This window comes from Odontesthes bonariensis, chromosome 18 (genome assembly GCF_027942865.1).
Source record: "Odontesthes bonariensis isolate fOdoBon6 chromosome 18, fOdoBon6.hap1, whole genome shotgun sequence".
In the NCBI taxonomy this organism is placed as follows: Eukaryota; Metazoa; Chordata; class Actinopteri; order Atheriniformes; family Atherinopsidae; genus Odontesthes; species Odontesthes bonariensis.
This window is the reverse complement of record NC_134523.1, coordinates 17,366,135-17,379,523: the sequence shown is the minus strand read 5'-3', so window position 1 is coordinate 17,379,523 and position 13,389 is coordinate 17,366,135. Positions and strand designations below refer to the sequence as shown.

General features: G+C 38.9%; 1 protein-coding gene across 2 annotated transcripts in view; it reads right to left on the bottom strand.

Moving 5' to 3' along the window:
• LOC142367399 (RNA-binding motif, single-stranded-interacting protein 3) overlaps nt 1–13,389 on the bottom strand; it is a 290,810-nt gene that overhangs the window by 260,217 nt on the left and 17,204 nt on the right. The gene's annotated exons all lie outside the window — the stretch shown is intronic.

Genomic DNA, 13,389 nt, shown 5'->3' with positions numbered 1-13,389 from the left:
TGAAGTCATCCTCTTGCACTAGGCCCAGGCAGATACTACTGAAATTTCCCCTTAACATGAATCACCCTATCTGTAGTATCAGTGTGTAATCAATCCTATCCAACTGACACACTCTGGTGGCAGGTCATTTGAGCATTTTAAATTGTATTTCAAAAGCAAACTTTGATCTTTCCGGGAAGATGACGCAGCTGCAAATTCTCCATTACAAAATGGCTCAGACACCACTCCAGAGTGAGCACATGGCATCACCATGAGAACAAAGAGCAGATTTCGTCTCTGAATCCTTCCAGTAGTGTCGGCCAAAAACTAGAACTGGAGACAAAAAAAAAATGATCTCTCTGGGTTCGCGCTTCAAAGCGAAGCCAGTCTCAGAACTCAATCCATCAACAAGCCATCTAAACATAATTGTTCTTTACTCATGCATTTTTAACACTGCTGTCTTAAACACAAAAGTGCTCTGTCACCCAGATATGGACACATTTGTGCACATTTCAGAAGCTATAAGTGCCACAGTGTGGACTTTTACCATATTGTTGTGTACATTTATGGCTCATTTATACATTTACAAGCTAAAATGCCAAAGAAATATTAACATCCTTCAAAAGAGGTATTCTTTCAACCAAAATTATGCTTGCCACTACTAAGAGAAACTATCCACACCTATGTGTTTTTACATGTGAGAGGGTATACTTTCTCTATGCGTCTCATCCAAGTCTCATATCTGTTCTGATGCATCAGATTACCCCATCACAGGTAGCTCATCCAGTGAGGCCATCAGTCCGACACTAATCCTCCTTTGATGAGTCTAGCTTCACAGGAAAAGCACTGACATTTCATACTAAGGCCTTCTCCCTTTTCTCCTGCCATGCACGGACGGAACTCGGCTCCGGTGAGACGCTCTTTCATCCCGACCTTGGTGAGATGAGGGTCTGGACTCGGATGACTGGTGGATTAGATGGGAGCTTGCAGGAGACCGAGAAACTGCTGTCTGAGACAAAGACTCAAGAGACATAGCCTCGAGAGCCGGGCAAAACACAGCCGAGGTCATGAGCTGGGCTGGTTAGTCAACTCAGAATAGGTATGGACATATGTCAAAATTGTTGTGGAAAATGTTTAGTCCCCGACATGCAGGACAACATCTAACCAGACCTCCAAAACAGATGTTCTACAAAATACCTTAAACACACACTAAATAGCTAGGCAAACTTCATCATAACTCATAAACTCCAATAAATAAAAATGTGAAAACATGAAAATTAAAATCATGTTTGATTCACTGTGAAAATAAATCAGTAAACAGTGTTATTTAAATACTTCTTAAGCAAACTGAATAGACTGTTGCAGTCTGCAGATTTGCTTCGGAAAGGTGCCAAATTGAAATAGATGACCTAGTAAAATGTTTTTGTTAAAATGCTTTTTTTGAGATTACGCTGATGACACAACAAACGAATAAAGATGAACCCATCATGTGCACCGGGTAAGTTCTGCTATTTAAAACATACCAGGAAAACACACTGAACATCAACGTGTATAACACATAAAATTACCTTCAATTGGAGTTCAAACAGCACAATTTAACCAAAAAAAAAAATCCCCTCTGTGTTGTGACATTTTAGGATGCAGTTAACGTGAGGAATTGTTTTTTGATGATCCAAAATGTTGCAAATGAATTTCACTTTAACCTACAAAACAATGCAGAATACAATAAAACTGCATATTAGTAGATGTACTGTAGTCGCACTCTGACAATAATGTTTACAGATGAAAAAAAAAAAAACTTGACGGCTTGTTTGTAAAAAAAAAAAAAAAAAAAAAAAAAAAAAAAAAAAAAGAACATTAATTTATCGAATGATGAAAGAGATCTGCCAAATGCTATCACTACAAGGCACTTATTGTCAGAATTTAAAATGAACTACGGGTAGTTAAATAGCATCAAAATACTTTCAATATCTCATTATGAACATCCTGGTGAATATGGAACACAAGCGAAATGTCAAAGCAAGACACTGAACTTTAATAAAGGACGAGCTCATATCCAACACTGGCTCCCAGTGGATTTTAAAAGTGTTTTTCCAAGTCCTCATTTCTAAACTACTAAATGGCCAATTTCCTGTTTAGATCACTTTTATAGTCATCATATCTCTCCACTGTAAAACTCTGGATCCTGTTGTTCATAAAACTAGACTACTGACAAAATGTCTACGGGCGTCTCATAACTATTGACTTTTGGAATTTGTCTGAGACGTAATACATCTTTTAAAATGTTTCATCTTCATCTACTGTCCAGATTCACTGCACCATACTAACATGCTATATGCTAAACATCATTTGAGATTCAAAGTGTGCCAAATTCATACTCTTCCTGGGGCAAGAGTTCAGGATGCAAGTACTGGACATGACACAGACATAAATTTCGCACAGTGCAATGCAGCAGTGACACACAGGGGGAAAAAATCCCTTGTAAACAGCATGGGACTGTAATGGAGTTAACTCATCCAAGTTTTTCCTGAAGATCTCCTCTTGGCTGAATAACAAATAAAGAGTAAAAATATGTCCTTAATCCAAAAAATTAAGAAAGATTAAAAAAAGAATGAAAACCTCAGAGCATTTTCAAAGGGATAAAAACGCCCACCTTTAAACGTACGCACTAACACATCAAGCCACTGTATTACTGTCTATAACCAGGCAGTCACGGTGCCAACCCTTTTACACAAAAGCACCACTGCTGTGGATACTGGAGCACAGAGTGAAAACCTTTTTGCTTTTAAAGTACAGGATCAATATCTTCATATACAGGTTTCAGAGACATGTTAGTTTTATGAACTAAAAGCTCCACTGTTGCCTCTGCCTCCACTCCGGTAACTTTGAACTGCAGACTTGACTGATTTAAGTAATAATACAATCTAACAGCTGGCCTTCAGGACGGCTATTGATTCCCCGCTGCAGCGGCAGATCAAGAGGTACATTTCTGATCAGACAGGGTGCAAGAAATTATACCAAAGCACAAACCCACTATTGATTGGACAGCACAGTGTGAACCCTTAAAAAGTTAACCATTGTGTGCCGAGTTTTGCAGTTTTGGTGGCAGGTGAGCAAAGGAGAGGAGAGGAGAATGATAATAAGCTTTGTGTGGTATAGACACAGCACGCACACCAAAACTCAGTCATTGACATGAATAAAAGCTGAATCAGTCAAATCAATTGCACTTACAATATCACCAGTTGGCATTTTAGCTCAATAATTTTACTCTTCTAAATTCTAATAATCATTTGCATAAAACTCTGCAGCACTTGTTGAGTCCCTGAGAGCATTAAGGGGGGAGTCCTCCTGAAAGACTGCAGCACTGCATCTGCATGCAGCTGAGGCACGGGAACCGGCAAGAGGACACTCAGACAAACTTGCAACGATAGAAATGAGAAAAAAATACCCAATTGTATTAGCTTTTAAAATTAATAGGAAAATGGAAAAGGGTTTCCTTTTTGTTTTCTTTCGTGACATTTAAAGCATTTAATACAGAAGACAAACATACTATTTGAAATAACCCATGTTTGCTTTGCAGAAAGCAAACGCTACAGCACTGGAGGATGAAGTTTGTCAGATGCACAGCATCAAAAACTAACACTCTAGTGGCATAAAAAGGACAGAGAGAGAAGAACTTGATTCTTTATTCTGTGTCTTTTTCTTTCTTTAAATCGATATTTAAAATCTGATCAGCTTCATTCTCATACAAATTTTTCAAGAATTTATTTAGGGATTGGGCATCTAGAAAGAGAAAAGAGATTAAAAAAAAAGTGTTGCTCATTAACCCATCTGCTCAACAATCATCTTACAAAATGCACTTGAATAGTGCATTCAGTGACTTGCTGAATTGTTCCAACATCTTTTCGTGTACATCAGAATCACAAATATCTCCACCAGCTGTATAATGCCTCATCAAATTAATTGAACTTTCTCTCAAGAGGTTTCTCTGTCCGTCGTCTCCTCCCAACATCCTGTTTCCGGAAGCATGCAAAACAAAAACTTACTTTAAATATGCCATTTCATTGTGACTTTAATATCTGATGAAGCACAGGCTGCAGTAGCCTTTGAGATATGCCGATAATGACGACAACCTTTCACAATGACTGCAAGTCAAACGATTTTTCCCACAAGGAACTGAAGCTCCAACATGATCAACACAAAGTGATATTTTGCATAGAACAAGATTGACTTATTTGGTTCATTAACCAGGTGAACAAGTTATTAATTGAATGAACAAATGACTCCATGTTGAGGAAAGCATGCCTCAGACACCTCCTGCCTCTTCAAGGTGTGTCACTGCCTCCCTCTGGTACTGTAAGGAAGCACACACCTCACGAAGAAGCAGAGGGCCTCTTCCACTTTCCTTGCTCTTTATAGACCAATATCAAGGCTTAATTGCACTTAATTATCATATTAATTGCAATAAAGTATGACAAGGAATTTTAATTTATTCATGTCCAGCTGTACCAATTCAGCAGCAGAAGTCAGAGCATGGAACTGGTGACCCACAAGGTGGGAAATCTAACGATTTCCATAGAATTATTGATAACCAGGCAGACATGGAGCCATTGCAGGTTATTTGACTTTTTGTATCAGTCAGCTTTACTTTTACATAGGTATAATCTATAACTGTAGAAGCATTATCCGGTGGGGTAACTCGAGTAGACTGCCTCATGATACGCTGACGAGACACAGACTGCATATCTGCAATGCATGCCCTCTTAACCATTTATCCAAAATACATTACTTGACCGAAGCTGATGACGTTAATCACATATCAGATGCACAAGGGAGACCAAAAACAGCTAATCATATTTGCTACAAGAGTCACTGTAGCACTGACGCCACAAATATGGTGTCATTCAATGAAACTGATCTGAAGAGAAAGATAAATAAACTGAATAACATTCGCAAGCAGTTTGTAAACTGAATTAAATGAATATTTTAAAAAAAGCCAAAGCTATGGCGGTAGTTACAAAACTTTCTCTCTTCCATCTTTCTGCATTTGATAAAAGGAGCTCCTAAAAGCACCTCTTTTTCTTCTCTATGCACCCCCCTTACAATCTCTCTGTTCTCCTGTCTCTCCTTCAACCCCCTGCTCTGTCTGTCTCCACAGATGACAATGACATTTGGTCACTGTAAAAGAGCCATGATGGTGCTGTTAACTGCGAGGAGGGAGGCGGTTGTCACGGATACCTGATGCAGCATGGTGCTGGACCATCTGCCATGCAAAAGACAGCTCCCCGCTCACTGCTGTAATTACAGAAAACCCCAAGCAGCCAGTGAGCCCTGGCACACATGAGGACAAGAGCTGTGTCTGAGAGATAGAAAATATGAGTATGTGTGTGTCTTTGTGTGTGTGTGTAAGTAACTGAAAACTTAAAATGAGCCATTAGCCCGTGTTACCATTAAAATGGTGACATTTCTGCTTCTTAGCAGGATGCCACAAACCAATCTGGGCAGATCAAGTAATTTGAAAACTGTCCGCTTCATTCCAGCCACAGTACAGTAAAACATAAAGCATGTTCTGCTCCCATTCCTTTGTTGTTACCCATTGTGCTCCGCATAAACCAGCTCCCAAAACCTCCCCGTTGAGCCCTACTGAAATAGTTGAGCTGTTTGCTGTTACAGTGTGAAAAGAGCAAGGAAACCATTTGAGGCACAAAACAAATAGACAAAAGCTAAAGGTTCAACTGAATGATATCTGCCCGGACAGCAAGCATTAGCAGGTAAAGTTGAGACTGAAGGCTTTGTTTACCGTAAATAATAACAGTAATTATTCAGCCTCTGAACAAAATGGAAGCATGTAATAAAAACAATGTCAGAGATTAAACATTTGGCTCTTATAGCAAATTACTGACATTGCCCTTGTGCTTACAAACATATACTTCTTAAATATTTTGTTGTGTCCTTAAATTGATGGTGCAGTGACACTTAAGGTCTAAAAAGGCCAGTTATGTTGCATCATTTCCAAATGGGTTCAATGGTTAATGCGTCTCGTCGTGAAGAACATTTTTGAAGATGCGACTAATACCAGATTGCCACTGTTGGCTAAAAGCTGCATTTGAGCGCTAAACGAGTAAAGAAATTCTGTGATGAAATTTGAAAATTCTTAATGCAACTTTTAAATTCTTTCACAAATCTACGTCGCAAAAATATTTCACAGCAGCCACACTTTCTCTGGTAAATCTCATTCAATATAATGGGACATTATCAGTCACAAAAAAAACTAACATGTATTTTACAGTTGAAAAAACTATACGGTGTAGAACTCAAACAAGAAAGCAAACCCAGGCTAGAAAAAAACAATTACTTGTGAAGAACACAGGTACCTATTAACAAGCACAAAATCATTCAAATAAAATAAGTACTACAGCCGGTTTTCGGCTACAGCAGAGAAATGTGATTGAACGATTTCATTTGTTCAAAATGTAATACTTTTTAATCCCTCTTTAAATTAAATATTATACACACAAAACCAATTTTGTGAATGCCCCGGTGTTTGGTTTCAATCACCAAACACGAGAGCAGATCAAGCTTTTTCATTATACTGAGACTTAGTTATGACAGATGCAAAGGGATTGTATATTATTCCTAAAGCCGGCAAGCAAAAGCTAGCTTTCAAAACTGTGCACAGTGATGGCAAATCGTGATTGACACGTATTTATTTGATTTCTTGAAGCCAGTAGGAGACAGAGTATTGCTGTCAGTTTGCTGTCACTGTGACATCCAAAGTGATTAATAACGCTGTTGAATGAAATTGTTCCAATTGAACTGATATCGTCCAGTTTTAGTGGTTTTATCTGTTTTCATATAGTGAGCTCATTAGACTTGCTTTCAGGACCACATCCACTGTTTTAAATATCCAACACATGTAGCATACAGTAAGGCACAGGATCGAATCAAATGCCGATTTTGCACACGTAATAGTTATTATAATGTAGTTTGTTTTTTAAATGATCAATAAATATATAGAGAGAAAAAATTTAATAATTTTGGTTTGAGGCCTCATGAGGAGAACTTTAGGTATATTAATAACTTCTGTGGACAGACAGTGAATGAATGACACAAACAGTGCTATACAAAAATTTTATTTATCAACATCCTGTGCTATGACTGGTGATGACTCATTGGCTGTTTGCATTCAACCTTGCATCTACAACATCGTGTGACTCTCGCAGACGAAGCCATTTGCCTCCATTTTCACAAGCTTGCAAAAGCATCTGGTTTTATATTTCCCCGACACTGTTACATACCGCCCGTGCCCAAAGTAGCAGCTGCTGATCGATTGTTGTATCTGAGAAGAATCAGATCCTCACATACGGTATCATGTCTCACGCTCAGCACAGAGCAACAGTGCTACAGTGGGTGACAGCATGTGTGAGCTTTGTTGTGTGACGTGTGAGCTGCTGTCTTTGTCTGAAGGTTGAAATTATTAAATCATTACTTGGGACCAACATATTTATCTAACAATATATTTCTGGCATTATTACATCAGCAGGTAACAGTACTGGTATCTCCCTCCACTACTCCGGTCAAGTCTAAATGAACAGGCTATACTTGAAACTAATGCACAGACGTGGAAGAGACAAAGCAACTACCGGATAGTACGTGTTCAAACTAACTGCTGATCTTATAAAAGAATCTCTTACTATTAGAAGCTTGAAGAGTGAGTCAGAAGAGAATGTGGCTTTAGCTTTGGTTTTACTCCCTACAGCCTTGTTTCCAATTGCTTGGTATCAGCATATCGTGAGGGTAAGCGAACTGAACCATTTGGAGCAGGGATCACAAGGTGTCCCTGTGGGTACGGTTACCAAGGGCAACAGCATAGATCGGACACTGGAATTTCTGTTCTTCGTCGACCAGGCAAAGAATTTGGTGACTCTCAAACTACTGATGCCATACCATTTACAATAGAGGGGGGGGGGGGCAATTAAGAACCAAATGTGGTTTAAATTGCTTGGTGAACCAATTAAAACTGAAGCCCTCCAGATAGCAGTGTGCTTCTAATGAGGTAAAATTAACAGCATTAGCATTGCCTCTTCCAAACAGTCTCCCACATGAGAACTTTCTTTGCTTTTTCACATTTTTCTTCCTGTGGGCATGTCCTATTCTGAATGTCTGTTGAAAATAAATATGTGTATTTGGAGATATTATCGCTCTCTAATTTACCCTAATGAAAGTCCTAGCCGGCGCTGGCGGATGAGCCATTTTAATTTAAGTATCAAATGCAGGCCTGCATATTAATGACCTTATTTGCATACATCATGTCACTCCACTCGGGATTCCAATTAAACCCTTGATTAATTGCTCGGCTGACCCGTTAAATAGAATCCTTTAAATGGTTCAGCAGGCCACCAAAGCCTGTTGACACACATACACACAGACATCCGAACGCACAACTGTATACTCACACATGATTTACTCTGAATAAAATTTATCTTAAAGAGGGACCCACTAATTGTGAAATGCGAACATGTGCTGAGAAGTGTGAAAACTGCAGGATAAAATGCAAAGTGAACTGCTCACTCAATTCACTAAGTGAAAATTCTGTTTAGGAGAGAGACGCTGCACTTGTCCGACATAGATAATGATATCAGTGTCACTGGCAGAGATGAAAACCACATCAGAGAAAGGTGTCTGTGGGTGTGAGAGAACCAATTTTTGAGATTTCCTGCATTACCTTCATTTTTTTTGCTAATTGGCACACAGGATAAGAGAAAAATGCACTTTGTGAAATAGAAAGCATAAAAGAGCTGGTTTCCACAGATTAGACTGTGATCACAGCACACACTCTCCTCAATATATCAAATATGATGAAACTGTTGAAAACGCCTTTGTGTTTTTAGTGGGTTTGAACATGTTTGAACACTCAGGTGCAGTCCAGTGAGAGAGCAGAGGTACAGGTATTTGGCTGTGGCCCTTATTTTCACTAAACCCTTGTAATTGCTGCTTGGCAGCAGCTGGACTGGGATTAAGACACAGTTGTAACCAATGCTCTAAAATGTAGGAAGTAGCTAAGCTCAACACCATATGAAAAGGCAAGTGATGGTCAGGGAAGTCATTGGTATGTAGGAGAAAAGGTTACGTTAGAAAAGAGTGACACATTATGAATGTTCAAGCACACAAGGTCCACCAAGTCTGCAGACTGGATATGAATGACCATTAAATGACTTTATTTTCACATCGAAAGTGTTGGCTTAAACATGTCAATTAAACCATTTCACATCACCAGTAGAAGCGTGTTTATGCCTGGTGCTCTGGGATCTACAAACAACCAAAACCCCAATAAGACAAGCCTCTAACGAACAATACATGAAGGGATCACAACACTCTGTATGGGTTTTACACCAAAATTGGTATGTTTAAACATCTTAAACACTAACCACTAAACGAGTAAATGCATGTCCCCACAACAACATGAAGCCATGGCATTACACTGTATCCTACTAGTTTTATCAGAAACTAGCTGTTTCTAATAATTAAGTCTCTTGGGAGATAATCAGGACAGTTTACTATTTTTTGACTGGACTGTCAGCCCCACACAGTGGGATAGAGAATTAGCTAGAAGCTGTCTTTGTGGCCGTTAAAATCCATCAGTCTCGTCTATTTTTGTCTGAGAGATGTTGATGTCATTTTCAGAGCTTCCATGTGAGAAGTTGCAGTTAGTAGACTTGTGTTTCTGTTATAAATAAATTAACTGTGCCTGTTTTTACATCCAACCGCAGCATCGTCAGTGAAAATTGTGTTCACATTGATGCTGTGGCAAGCTGGAGCCAGAAAAAAAAATATGACACAAACCTGATGCCTTTTAAACACTGACATTGTCTCAATTGCTGTTAGAAAAGGGCATAATATGAGAGGGTCCTTGCTTTCAGTGAAAACTGTTACAATATCAACAAATAAATAGTCATAATCCAGCTCACAGTTTGGGAAATCTTCCGCCCTCCATTCACAGTTCAATAGCATCTTTCATATGTAATGCCACACATAGTATTTATGTCATAACGTTGAATGTAGAGAACTATAACTTGGACCAGTAAGAAAAGGTATGAATAAGTAAAGGAGTATGATGTTATGTGTTGATGTGAATGATGCGCCACATCAGCACTTTTGTCACAGAGTGCCTGCGGGTCTGTCACATGTTTTGGTGTCATATGACTTCCCCCCTGGTGCTTGTAACATATTCAGACGACAATCTGACTAGGTTGGACCTAGTTGGACCAGCTTCAGCAGGGCACAGGTGTGACCTACAGTAGTGATATTAACGAACAGGCACGAACTGGGTTTTACCTTACGATTATTAGCTGCAACACAACAACAAGTAGTCATTACGCCTCATCTGAGGAAAAAAAAAACGGAAAAAAACCATAGCATTACATAGCATTATTTCCAACTGCTCCCATCCACATTTATCTTCTTTAACTCCATATAGTGCGTTTGTTAACTAGACAGAAATTGTTATTACAAAACAACATGTTATGAGAAAACATGCTGCATTTTACGAAGATTTCAATTTTATTTCCAAATACAGCATGAATGAATACAGCATGTAGCTACTTGACGAATTTGAATTTCCCCCATTGGGGGATAAATAAAATATAAATAAAGTATTTTTCTATTCTATTCTGTTCTATGAAATCAAAGTTTCACTTTTTGTGTACTGAAGCAATAATTTAGTTTATCATTTAGATAGCTACTAAATGATAAAACACTCAAACATTCACAGGCTCCAGCTTTTTAAATGCGAGCCTTAAATCTCTGAGAACAATCTCAAGGCATTACTTTCGTCTCCAGGACATAGAACTTGATACTGTATGTCTCACTATTATCTTATTCATCAAAATATGTTTTCATGCATAATAAAAGTGACTAATCAATAGTATAACAATTTTGGCATCCCCAGTTACTATTCATTTGCTTTTTTTTAGTACAGTTACTGCTCTTAAAAAATGCTTTATTTCTGACATTTCGTCCATCTCAAGTGATCTCAAGTGATCTCATCTCATGAGATAGCTAAAAAAAAAAACATACAATTATTTCTTCTTGTAAGAAATTAATTCCTCTTCTCATGCTGAGAAAAGCCAAGGGCTCAAATGTGTTTGTTCTCATTGCCGTGCGGTTTAAAGTTTTTTACAATGCATATTTGTGAGTGCTGACGGTTTCAGCCATTGTATCTTCTTGAAAGAAATGTAAAGAGACAGAAAGAAGAGGAAGTTGTTTTGTCCTTGCCTGGTGTTTACTCCATGCTCAACCTGCTGGAATTGGCATGAACACGTGTCATAATCCGTCCCTCTTCTATCTTTCCCTGGCTCGAGGCCAACCAGCCCAGAGGCCAACCTGCCCAGGTCAGGCCAGGCACATCGGATTAACATCTGCTGGCCGGTTACGTGACTCTGCCCTCACATCACAGTCTTCAGCTGCTGACTGTACAGTGACACTGTGGGGTTGGACAGCTAAATCACACATAAAAACACTACAATGACTATTTCTGCACACCTTTCTTGCCTTTACATTTATTAACTCAATACATCAGTCTAATGTTCTAGTCCACGCAGATTTTCATCAGTGTGTCCGATGTGTTCAGCGCATTAATTCTTTGTGAATTGCCTCCATTTTTATGACCCTGAGCACCTTTTCTATGGACCCACATGACAATTATGGCTAAATAAGAACTATGGAAAGACCAAGGTTAGTAAGGAGGTCTTTACTACAGGCTTCCCTTTGGACTTCTGTCTTGAACGGGAAGGGAGGACAACATCAAAATTAAACCTATAATATATCAGCTTAGGGACGGTGATGTATCAGTTTTAATGCGGGTAATCAATGAAAAAAATGAAGAAATAAGTAAGTCTGAATAAATTACTTCCTGAGTCCGAGTCCAGTTTTAGAGCATGATTCCTACTGATCCTGCAAAGACAGGCTAGATCTAAAAATATGAGAATACATCAGTCAAAATGAAATCACAACAAAAAGAGACTGGAGAACAAGAGGAGAGGCTGAGTGGATGTATCATATTCTATTACATGTTTGCTCAGAGGAAGGAACATTTTTAGAATAGCTTCTCTCAAAAATAATTGTGGGAATTAACCCTGAATTTGTTGGCTGAGCCTACGAGGAGTGAGAGAAGTAAACATTTGAAGCAAAGCTATGCACATACCAGGAGACTATGTACAGTTACTCCCCAAAAACTCATAATGACAATAGAGAAGCAGCCTCTGGGCCCTTTTAAGTTTCCTCTCATTTCCTTCCACCTATACTGCACTCTGAGTTCAGTTACATTTGGCTGTGCATCACCATGGCAGCGGACACTTGCCCTTATGTCTGACTCAGACATCATCCAGAGCATTTCAGCTCTGAGTGAGTCATAATGAGTCCCACTTTCCACTGCTACAGTGCTGAAAATAGGCTCACTCTCCTCCTTAAGATTTCTCTTGGGAGAACGTTCTGTGATCATCTCTCAAAACACTTCTTTCATTCTGTAATGCGTCTCAAAATAAAGAAGACCTTGGAATGTTGGGATCCAGCCAAAGCAGTTGGGGAGCAATAAATTGTGGATAAATACAGTTTATGCAGAGATATGCAGCGAAAGCCAGCGTATACACATATACATAAACAACCCATACAGATACAGACTACTGTTCTTTCTCTCTACCTGGATGCCCTCAAAACCCTGTTCAATGGTCTGAAAGTGTTGCTTTTACGCATGTGATAAACTTTTACAACACTGTTGATGCATATTATTCCAGGAATTTTGAAGATGGAAGTCCTCAAAGCAGCACACCTAACAGTGATAGATAGATAGATACTTTATTGATCCCGAAGGAAATTCAAGCATCCAGTAGCAGACATAATAAAACAGTGAAAATGTTTATACAATAATAAACACTTTAAAAACAATCTAAGAATTTTAAAAAACTGTTTAAGAATATAAAATAAAAAAATATAAAGTGACCAGTGAAGTGACATGAAAGTGAAATATAAAGTGATCAGTGAAATTCAGAAGTGCCATCACAGAGCTGTCGTACAGCCTGATGGCCAGAGGAACAAAAGAGTTTTTCAGTCTGTTGGTGGAGCAGGACTGAGACAGCAGTCTGCCACTGAATACACTCCTCTGCCTGATGAAGGTGTTGTGCAGAGGGTGGTGGGCGTTGTCCAGTATGGACAGCAGTTTGTCCAGGGTCCTTCTCCCTGCCACTGTCACCAGAGAGTCCAGCTCTGTGCCCAACACTGAGCCAACAGTGACCAAAACACTGATTTCACTCTGGCTTCAAATATTTTAATAATACATATTTTTAATTTTCCCTTTTTAATTCATTCAAATCACATTCTCCCTGTGATTGATGGCACCATTTAGCTCATTGAAAT